The 10,359-nt window shown below is 42.5% G+C and overlaps 1 long non-coding RNA gene across 1 annotated transcript; it reads left to right on the top strand.

The window, feature by feature from the left end:
- Positions 1-254: 254 nt before the first annotated feature.
- On the top strand, positions 255-1,534 carry LOC143141034 (uncharacterized). Its single transcript, XR_012990726.1, has 3 exons — positions 255-610; positions 695-760; positions 1,033-1,534. It is a non-coding gene; the product is annotated as an uncharacterized LOC143141034 (long non-coding RNA).
- Positions 1,535-10,359: the final 8,825 nt, after the last annotated feature.

Genomic DNA, 10,359 nt, shown 5'->3' with positions numbered 1-10,359 from the left:
CATCCAGGACCCTAATGCTAGGACAAGGTGCAAAGGTTAAAGTCTAACTAAAACTTGCTTAATAACCGCTACTGTAAATCTATTTGCAATTTTAATACCAAGAGAAAGATCCTACGCACAAACATCGATGGGTCACCTAAAAGCTGTCTCACGCCACAAGATCTCATTTGTTCATATAACTTGGCCCTTTTCCCAGCATTCAAATTCAGGCCCCCATTCACTCTAAACAAGTGTTGTTCATTCTGTAGCGAGTACCTTGCCTTTCAAATTTTTGATTATTGAAGTATGATGTCTTGCATTCCCTGAATTACTGTGGGGCATCTTGCTCCATTCTTATGTGGGGATCTACACAAACAGGCACACATAGCTGCATCATATCCACACAACACCTAGGATCACATGATGTCTTGAAGTCACATGACTAATTAGGAAGTGATAAGTGTTTGCTGGCTGCAAGTCAGATTCTCTTTGTGTTGGTGCTGGACACTATTGTGCGAGTTGGGCTCCCTTTTCAAGGTTGTGTCTACTCTTCACGGAGGACACAGGCTTCTGCATGGAGTTTTAACATTTGTGATCACCTCATTGTGACCTGAGCTGCTGGGCTGCATTGGTAAATTTCTTAATATGCACATTTTCCATTGAATGTTTTATACCTGCATTGGAACATGTCTTAAACTACTTTCTCTGTCCGTAGCAACGGAACATTCACCTTTTTGCCCTCATGTGTCAATGAGCTGTGGACCGTTGAGCATATTGAAAAGTAGGCCTATATTTTCTAGCTATGTTTGAGTGGACTATGCTATGTTGTTTAATGAGGCTGGCAACTAACATGCTTGTTCTATCCTGAAAAGGGACCAGGCCAGCCACTGTTTTCCTGTAATTAGTATGCATTTCTTTATTGTGTTTGTTTGTTTGGTTATCTGACTTTGCCTCTGGGCCTACTACCCATGTACCCCGATCATAGTATTGTACATTGACAAGTGGTGCTATTGATGCTGGTGGTTCTCCTCCCTAACTATGTCCTCTGCTTAGGCTATCGCTGTACAAGGCCGGATCCACACTGATGCTTTGCCCCTTCTTGCCAAAGGACCACATTGGGAGACACTGTCTTGGTGTGTACTTATAACTACAACACGGTGTGATATTTTGTAGTGGTATCGAAAGACCTTAAGTGTGTAGTGCTTGCTGCAACAGGACACGTGTGACATTTTGTAGTGGTATCTGAAGCTCTTGAGTGTGTAGTGCTTGCTGCAACAGAACAACATGTGTGATATTTTGTAGTGGGATCTGAAGATCTTGAGTGTGTAGTGCTTGCTGTGTTGCATGCTTCGTCTGGTGTTGGGTTGCTGTCTCCTGTTTTTTTCTGTCTCACCAGGGTCCTCCTGAGCAGGGGTTTTGCATTGGCTGATCCGACCTTCTTAGACTGAGGAAAATCCACCAGTTTATAGCAGTATTTTAAGATTTAGAACTTTTCTACTCCTTTTGTACTAAATTGTAATAAATTTGAAATACATTTATATATCTGCCTCTTGTCTACTGTCCCTTTGCGGGGAACATATAGAATTAGCCACACTACGTTCAGGGAAAGATCTGTGGGTCCTCCTGCCCATCATCAGGGGGTGGCTTAGTCAGACTGTAAAGAAGGTATACCGCTTGACGGGTACCACACTTACTTCAACATCATCTCTGTCCAATCCTCTCCGAGTACGATTCGATAAGACTTTAAATCACAGCCTGTGAATTGCAGGGTAAGTACTTGGTAATATAGCATAAGACAAAATCAGTAAGTATAAGTAAATTAATGCTAATAATTGGAGGAGGACAGGGTTTAGAGAGAGTGCAACGCAGAGCGTGTAAGAACATCTCCAGATGGGGTGCTCGGCCACTCCCCACCTCCCATTTCCGAAAGAACCAAGAGAGAAAGCAGTAATCTCCATGCTCAAAGAGATGAGGAGCCCATCACATCCACTAGGCTACATGATCTCCCTCCAACCACACCACACTGTACCGGTGGACATATGAGAAACAGTGCTACTCTCTCCATACCCCCTGCCAGGACCAAGTGCCTTCAGCAGTCCTTCCCACATACTTCAGTCAGACTCTACAATGACAGAGAAGCCAAAACAGTCGGGCCTTCACCATCTCCAAGCATAGGCTTGAAATGTGGGATATACAATTAGATATTTTTATATATTTGTATTTGTTGTACTCTGAAAATGTATATTGTGAAATTCAAAAATTCACTATATTTAAAAATGTATCTGTGGGTTACATCCCACAAACTCTAGGGCAAGTTTCTGGTAATATGGTGTACGTATAATAAAAATTACTAGTTATTAATGGGTAATTTACAAAAGTCAGTCTACTTGTAACAAAATATGAAAAGTTGATGCATAGCTTAAAGCTTGAAATTGCACAAATGCTAGAAGCATGGATCATGTTTTGACATTAGTACACCTAGGCAATTGAAAGCTAACCTTAGCTTTTTCTTTCCTCTCCTGCTTGGTCAGGGCATGCATTTGTCTAAAATCAGACATTACACCTGTCAACAAGACAGCTGTTTCCAGCAGCTAGTTTAGCTTCAGCTATTTGATTTGATTTGACTTGGTTTCATAAATAAAGAAGCCTTCTGGAATTCACCTTTACTGTAATTTCTTGACAGTGATCTGTGATAGCAAGTATACATGAGGGTACAAAGCAAATCTACTTTGTATTTGCAGAAAGTTATTGGTGAGTCAAGGACCTGTACTTACACCAAGTTAGCTAGCCAATAGGAAAATTGAGGGTTCTAAGCAACACTTCAGTTCACAGCCTGCATAGCCTATATTGCAATTTACTTACCAGGAAGGTATATATATACAGTATATAAATTACAGGGTAAAAAGCAAGGCTTAATATATTAATAAGCCTTACCTTTTACCCTGTAATTTATAGGCTGTAATTTAAAGTGCTACAATGATTCATAGGTCTTACTTGACAGTGTTAGACTATTTGGTAGTTTTGTTGCATCATGTATCAGTCACCACATCGGGCAAGCATGGGTGTTGCTTCCAAAGATGTTCTTGTTGGTGTGCTTTTGCCATGTTGGATGACATGCATGACTCATCATCAGTATTAAAGGCTCTTTTATTTTCATTTGGTTCAAGACATGATTCACGGTGTGAGCAGCATCACTTCAGCAATGTACGAGTTACGCTCCTGTATAATACCAGGGGATACTCCTCCCTCCGAGGAACAGGCTCTATCATGTCTAAAATATTCTAAAAAACACATTTACCAGCCTTGGATTGTCATCGCCTACAGATACGCTGTCTGTTGTTTTGACTTCTCAGTTAGTGTTTGTGTGATTCAGCAACTCGTGGCGCATTCAGCCCTCATGCTGTGCGGCAGCAGGGCGAGACTGAATCACTGCGTCTGATTAGCCCCGGAGACGATGCTCCATTGTTCCAGATGAATGTGCAAGCTGAAAAAGAGCCTTGATCTTCTTGATCAAATCTTCTATCAGTCTATCTTCTATCAGTCTATCTTCTGCAGGCTGTCTGCCGAGAGACCTGCCCCAATAGGCGGCATTGGACCATTAAGCCACACAATGATCCAAAACATACAGCTAAACAAGGGAAGAAATGGTTAACCGAGAACAATACCAACATTTTAGAGTGGCCCAGCCATAGTCCAGACCTCAATCCATCAAAAAAGTGAGCACAAGGCCAGAGGGATGGCAAATAATCGCTCTTGACTCAAAACCCAGATTGCTGTTAAAAAGGTGCAGTCTAGAATCATTGTGGATGTGCAAGTTTCCATTGATTATTTAAAAAGGGTATGAATAATTTTGGACACACCATTTTAAAATGTTAAAAAGATGAAAATGCTTCTTTTTTTGATTCCATGTTTCTACCACATTGTCTTACAACCTTTTGACATGTGGTAGTGTCATTTTCAGTCAGAACAAAAATATTGATAAAGAGAAAATCAACATTGAATCAATATATATGTTTTTGAGAAATAGGAATGCACATTTTCCCCATAAATTGGGAAATTCAATAAAAATGTAGAAAACTGGAGGTACTTGCTAACAATATATGTTTTTTTTATTATTATTCATGTTTAGACTTTCATTTCCAAACTATTCTTCGGTTCTTGGCTTTGTCAGGATTGAAGCTTAGAGCCTGACATGTGTGGCACGAAATTACATCTGTCTCCTTTTTTAAATGGAAGTCTAGTTACTCTGGATGCCCTTGTTTTATGGCCCTTTCATAGCAGATAAAGGAGAATCAATAATCATCTGATCAGTGTAAAATATATCATCCAGCATGAAAAACTCTTTTTAAACAGGTTTTCTTTGCTGGGTGTCTGTGTATACATTATCAATCTTTACTCATAGAATGCCTCTTGTCCAATCAGAATAATTAATAATTAATGAATAAATAGTTTGACTGGATCTAACTGTTGTATAACACTGCTTAAGATTAGTGTATTACACTGTACTTAATGGTGTGATAACATTGTAACATGGACCGTGGCGTCTTCCCATACATGATCAAAATAACAGACACTTCCCAAATAGGAACTCAACTGTTTTCAGAAAGGCTGACCTTAATCACTATGCAGATCCAGACACCATCACAGGCCATTGTCTGTCTGAGGTGTTGAGGGACACGACGTGTCACGGTTAAAATGGAGGAACACAAACAAAGAGACAACCTCAAGAGACAGGAGAATGTTCTCAAGCCGCCGGTCCAGAACGACAGGACATGAAATGAGAGGAGAGGAGAGGAGAGAACATGAGAGGAGAGGAGGCCCAGGTGTAGAAAAACCTCCCATCGGGTATTCTCACGATGAGCACTGCGGAAATGAACAGGAAGATTGAAAAAAAAAAAGTCAAAAGGCTCTTCAGCGCTGAGAGTAATTACCCTGCCAGGGAGATGCTGGGCACACAGACATGGCACTGAGATGCCATTTAGCCCTGGAGGTGCCCGCTTCTGTCGTCCATTGTCGTGCTCAGGGGTGTTAAGGATGCCAGCGGGGCAGTGTTTGGACTGGCAGGGGCTTTTTGTGTGAGTGTGTGTGCGTGTGTGTTTGCTTTAAATGGTCATTGGTGTGAGTCTGCTTTAAACTGCGATTGCTGTGTGTGTGTGTGTGTGTGAGAGAGAGAGAAAGAGAGAGTGAAAGAGAAAGAGAGAGAGAGATAATGTGTTTGCTTTAAATGACTGTGTGTGTGTGTGCATGTGCGCACGTGTGTGTTTGATTTGAATGTCCGGTGCTGTGACGATTCTCATTTCTGCGGATTCGCTTCAGTGGCCGATATCCAGCAGAAGCCTGAGCTATCTTCTCATCTCTCCATAGGCGCACATAATCACACTCGTTGAGCATCGTGATTGGTGCACAGCAAGAAGACTGGCTGTATTTATTATTGCTTTAAGGTAATTCTACCCGTGATTTCTACCAATCTACCACCACACACATATTCAGACATACACACCTCATTGGTGTTGATGGTGATCTGGGAAGGACACACTCTCTCTTCCCCTGTGGCGTTTCATTTTCTTTGCTGTTTGATATCAGAGACACACTGTCTCACACACACACACATTTCCCCCCCATGAAAATTGTGTCCTGCGGCACTGCATGAAGAACTAGGAAATAATTTCATTTGGAATGATCTGGTGTGCATTTGTTACTGGGCAGGTGAGAGAGTGAGTGATGAAAAGAAAATGAAAGAGAGGGGGAGAAAGAGTGAGTGAGAGAGAAAGAGAGAGAAGAAAGAGTGAGTGAGAGAGAAAGAGAGAGAAGAAAGAGTGAGTGAGAGAGAGCGAGCAAAAGAGAAGGGGAGAAAGAGAAAGGGAGAGAGAGACAGAGAGAGAAGAGAAAGAGAGTGAGTGTGTGAGAGAGGAGAAATAGAGTGAGTGAGAGAGAAAGAGTGTGTGAGAGAGAGAGAGAGCAGGTGCGTGGAGGAGACAGGATTTGCATGGAGAGCGTGCAAAAAGAGTTTCAACAGCTGCCGGTCCCAGATTTCCAGTCCCTCAGTGACCCTCAGACCTGTTTGTATAGTCCACACCCTTGTTGCCCTCAAAAAGTGACACATCCAATATCATTTGAGTTAAAACAGGAGCCTAGGGAGAATGAGCTGTTCGACTCACAGCACTGAATAGTAAACTGAATGGCAAACAGTCCATGCGGGCGGCACCAGTAGCCTACTGACAGCTCAATTTCATCACTATCAGTGGAGTGTTTGTGTATGTTTGGGCCATCATCTGGGCTGTCATGTTTGTTTTATGTTCCGCTCACTCACTCACTTCAATCTGATACAGACTCCATTTCCTCCCACTGTCATCCCATGATGCAGCTGTCCTTCAAAGGCTGTATGGAAGAGATGTTCTTTGAAACTAACCTACCTGTTACCTTTAAAACGCCTGGGAAGGATTACGGTTGGAGCCTTGACCTGCTCCTTTACACAGTATCTGCAGTAGAGACTGACAAATGGAGAGGATTTTATATATCTGGCCCCATTTTCCGATAAGTGTCTTTCTATAGAAAAGTGTCCTTACACTGTGTACTAAATACTTTATTAATAGATAATCTACAATTATGGAACAATTTGCTTCAGGGGATCAAAGAAGTACTCCGTTGATTAGCACACTTTATGTGTGACCCTATTAGACATCATTAGAGCTGGACCTAGGGTAAGGGTTAGGGTTCGGTTTTGACTCCGTAATGTCCCAAGGTAATTACACACACATATATAACGTGATCGAGTACACACATGATGTGATTAACTTCTTATTTAAGAACACTGTAATGAGGACTCTTGATTTAGAGTAGAGGCTCTTGTCTGACAACAGCACTAACCCCCTGCTGCCTGCCAAATCATTGAAACTGTGAATTATATTTGCAGATAATGATCAGCCTAATCTCTGAAGGAGCTTGGCGAGCACACACACACACACACACAATTCATCCTCCTCCTGTCCTGTCTCCATGCGTGAAGAGAAATGTAATTTTACTTTAGTAGTGAACTTTACTTAGCCTACTTATTTATTTATTTCAGGGAAATGTACAGGGACTCAACACACTGTCAGAAAGTTTTCAAACTTTCTGTGATCCATCAGCTCCTCCCCTAACTGCTGTGGTTATCTTGCAAATAATCAAATCTTTGGGCAACTTGCGGAATTTCACACTGATAACGCACAAATCTTGCTGCCTTCAGTTCTCGCTGATAACAAGCAAAGCACTGAGGTTTCAGGTGGGGTGTGGTTTCCAGTAAATAACATTTTGCCTGTTTTTCTAAATGTATCTCTGACATTACCACAATATAGCTGGCTTAAAAGCAAAAGTCAAACAATCGCAGAGGATGCAGACAAACACATAATACCTGGTAAAAGACAACAAATTACTGACATTTGTGTTTACATACATTGTTTACATGTTTTTAATGCACAAGTATTGGTTTATTTCTCACCTATGCAAGCCATATGACAGCCTGTAGACAAATAACATATGGTTTCACCAGAGAAGGTCTCCGTAGTGGACATAAACAGAATGGTAAGAGAAGAGTTCCCATGAATTCCCTGAAGCTTCTAGAATTCACTCCTGTTCCAAACAATGACTGAGAGTCCTTTAGGTCCTGTATGCACATATCCATATTAAAAAAAAAAAATAATAATAATAATCTGTCCACATGACATTGGCTTAACAAAATATCTCCTTATACACTAAAACGCTAACTCCAGCTGATATTGTGACGGTATGTCCCATCGTCATTGTTGCCCCTTCTCTTTTCACGTCATCATTTCTAAAAGTCTCCCCAGAAACTGTTGAAAAATATTGTGCAGACGAAAGGCCCAAACGCATAGGGGGGGGGAAATCTGGGTGCATGTATACAGGGTCTTAAACCTCAGACATGTGATTGTCTTGTAGAACCCAATATTACACATCCTCACAGAACCGTGCTCCCAGAACATGTCTGTCTCTCCTCAGTGCAGTCCACATTCTGTTCTCCACACCTCTCCTCGTCCAGGACGAAACCTAACGGATCAGTGTCATCCCTCAGCTTGTCACAGTGAGTTACAGCGACCTCCATGTTCTCACAGGGCATCTGTTGGTTTGTTTATGTGTGATGTCCAAACATTTGTCCTCAGATTCAGGAGCTCCATTTTTCTCACCGAGGACACAGCGGACTGGGTTTGTCCTCAGAGTCCGGAGACTGGCGGTCACACCTCTGCCCCTGACATGAGGCAGGGTTGGAATCTGGATCATCATCTCATTGCTTAGGCTACATCCAACACCAAAAAAAGCCAGGCATATGAGCAAGTACACTAGTTGATGTCTAACAGTTTAGTACTGACCACGAGGTGACCATTGTCCACAGGCCATCGATCACAATTTTTGAGGACATTTACATGAGGATCGTACTAGTGTCAATGTGGAGGAAGTTTATATGCACAAGAGTGGTGCCAACCCAACCGACAGACACATATAGAAGGAATCACGTTCTATACATAATATACACATGACTACACTACATAGTAGGAGAATTTGCCTTGATGATTTGAAGCAGCATATAAAAAGTCACCACAGAAAGGAAAAGGAATCCATTTTGTCTGTAATGTCTGTGTACACACACACACACACACACATGGATGGACAATGCATGCATGCACACACACACAAACACACACACACACGGAAGTGCATACACACACACACAAACACACACACACAGAAGTGCATGCACGCACGCAAGCATACACAGTCACACACTTCAAAATGTTGCTGCTTAGTGTGTCACAGTACTTCCTTTGTACAAAGTCTTTACATAGACAAAAGGCAAGATGACAACAAGTTATGACAACCATATCTGAGAGGTGAATAGTGAGAGCTGGGTTTAAAATAGAAATATAGTGCTGCAGTGTCTCTCTGTGTGTGTGTGTGTGTGTGTGTGTGTGTGTGTGTGTGTGTGTGTGTGTGTGTGTGTGTGTGTGTGTGTGTGTGTGTGTGTGTGTGTGTGTGTGTGTGCGTGCAAGTGAGTGTGAGAATGCCTGAATGTGTACAGTATGTGTGTGTGTGCATACATGCATGTGTAAGACTGCTTGAAAGTGTGTATGTGTGTGTGTGTGTGTGTGTATATGTGTGTGTGTCTCTGTGTGTGTGTGTCTGTGTGTTTATGTGTCTGTGTGTGTGTGAGGATATCCACATAAAGACGACTTAGGACATAAAAAGCAGTAGGCTACTGAGCCAGCAAAAGCTCACTTCAACCTTCCCTTCATCACATGCAAACACACACACACTCACACACATAACATTAAAGAAGCAGGCTAACATACTGTAGCGGAGCAGAACCTTACTACACACACACATACACACACACACACACACACACACACACACACACACACACACACACAGGACATTAAAGCGGTGGGCTAACGTGGCAGAGCAAAAGGCCTTGCCACACCGCTGTGGGCATGAAAATAAAAGTGACTACAGCACTAATGCAGCTGGGAATTCCATCTGCTATCCACCTCTCTCTCTCCATCTCTCTCTCTATCCCTTCACCTCTCACTTTTTCTTTATTTTTTCTTCTAACCTCTCTCTCACGCTCCCCTTTCCTCTCTCTAGTTTCTCACACCTCTCTCTCTCTCCTTCTCTTGGTGGTGCATCACAAATGTCTTGCCCTCTTTCTTCCTCCTACCATTTTACCTCTTCCACCACTTCTAGCACTCTAGAGATCTCTTCCAGCGTCTCTCCATCCAGCACAAGGGAAATATCTTTTACATTTTTCCCTCTCATTCCTCTCTCTCTCTCTCTCTCATGGCCACACTAAAATCACTCCCTTTTTTCATTTGAACTTTTCCTAAAATCTTCCTTTCTTTTCTGCCTCTCTACACCTCTTTCTGCTTGATCTCTGTCTATCCTTCACTCCAGATTGCTTTCTGCTCTCCTCCACGCAGATGAAAGCGTGTGAGTGTGTGCCTGTGTGCGTGTGTGTGTGTGTGTTGTGTGCTGCAGAGGGTCTGTATGAGTGTGTTGTGTACTGCAGAGGGTCTGTATGGCGCAGAAAGCCACTCAGCCACTCTCTGTCTCTCTGAGAGAAAGCGAGCGAGGGAGGGAGCGCGTGTGGCTGCGAGCGAGAGGACCATTAAAAAGAGTGCAGCAAAACAGCCTGCCACACAAAGGGCCTTGAGAGAGGGAGAGAGAGATAGATAGATAGAAAGAGAGGGAGAAAGAGAGAGATAGAGAGAGGGACAGAGAGAGAGAGGGAGATAGAGAGATAGATGAGGAATGACAGAGTAAGAGGGCACCAAGAGAGCAGAGATTCAAGAGGTAAAGTTAAGAGGAAAGACTGAGAGAGAAGTGCATGAA

This window comes from Alosa pseudoharengus, unplaced genomic scaffold (assembly GCF_046254945.1).
Source record: "Alosa pseudoharengus isolate Yale_2024_CS ecotype anadromous, Long Island Sound unplaced genomic scaffold, YU_APseudo_1.1 YU_APseudo_1.1_scf_10, whole genome shotgun sequence".
NCBI classification, from domain to species: domain Eukaryota; kingdom Metazoa; phylum Chordata; class Actinopteri; order Clupeiformes; family Clupeidae; genus Alosa; species Alosa pseudoharengus.
The sequence above is the reverse complement of the archived record's forward strand: the minus strand, read 5'-3'. Positions and strand labels throughout refer to the sequence as shown.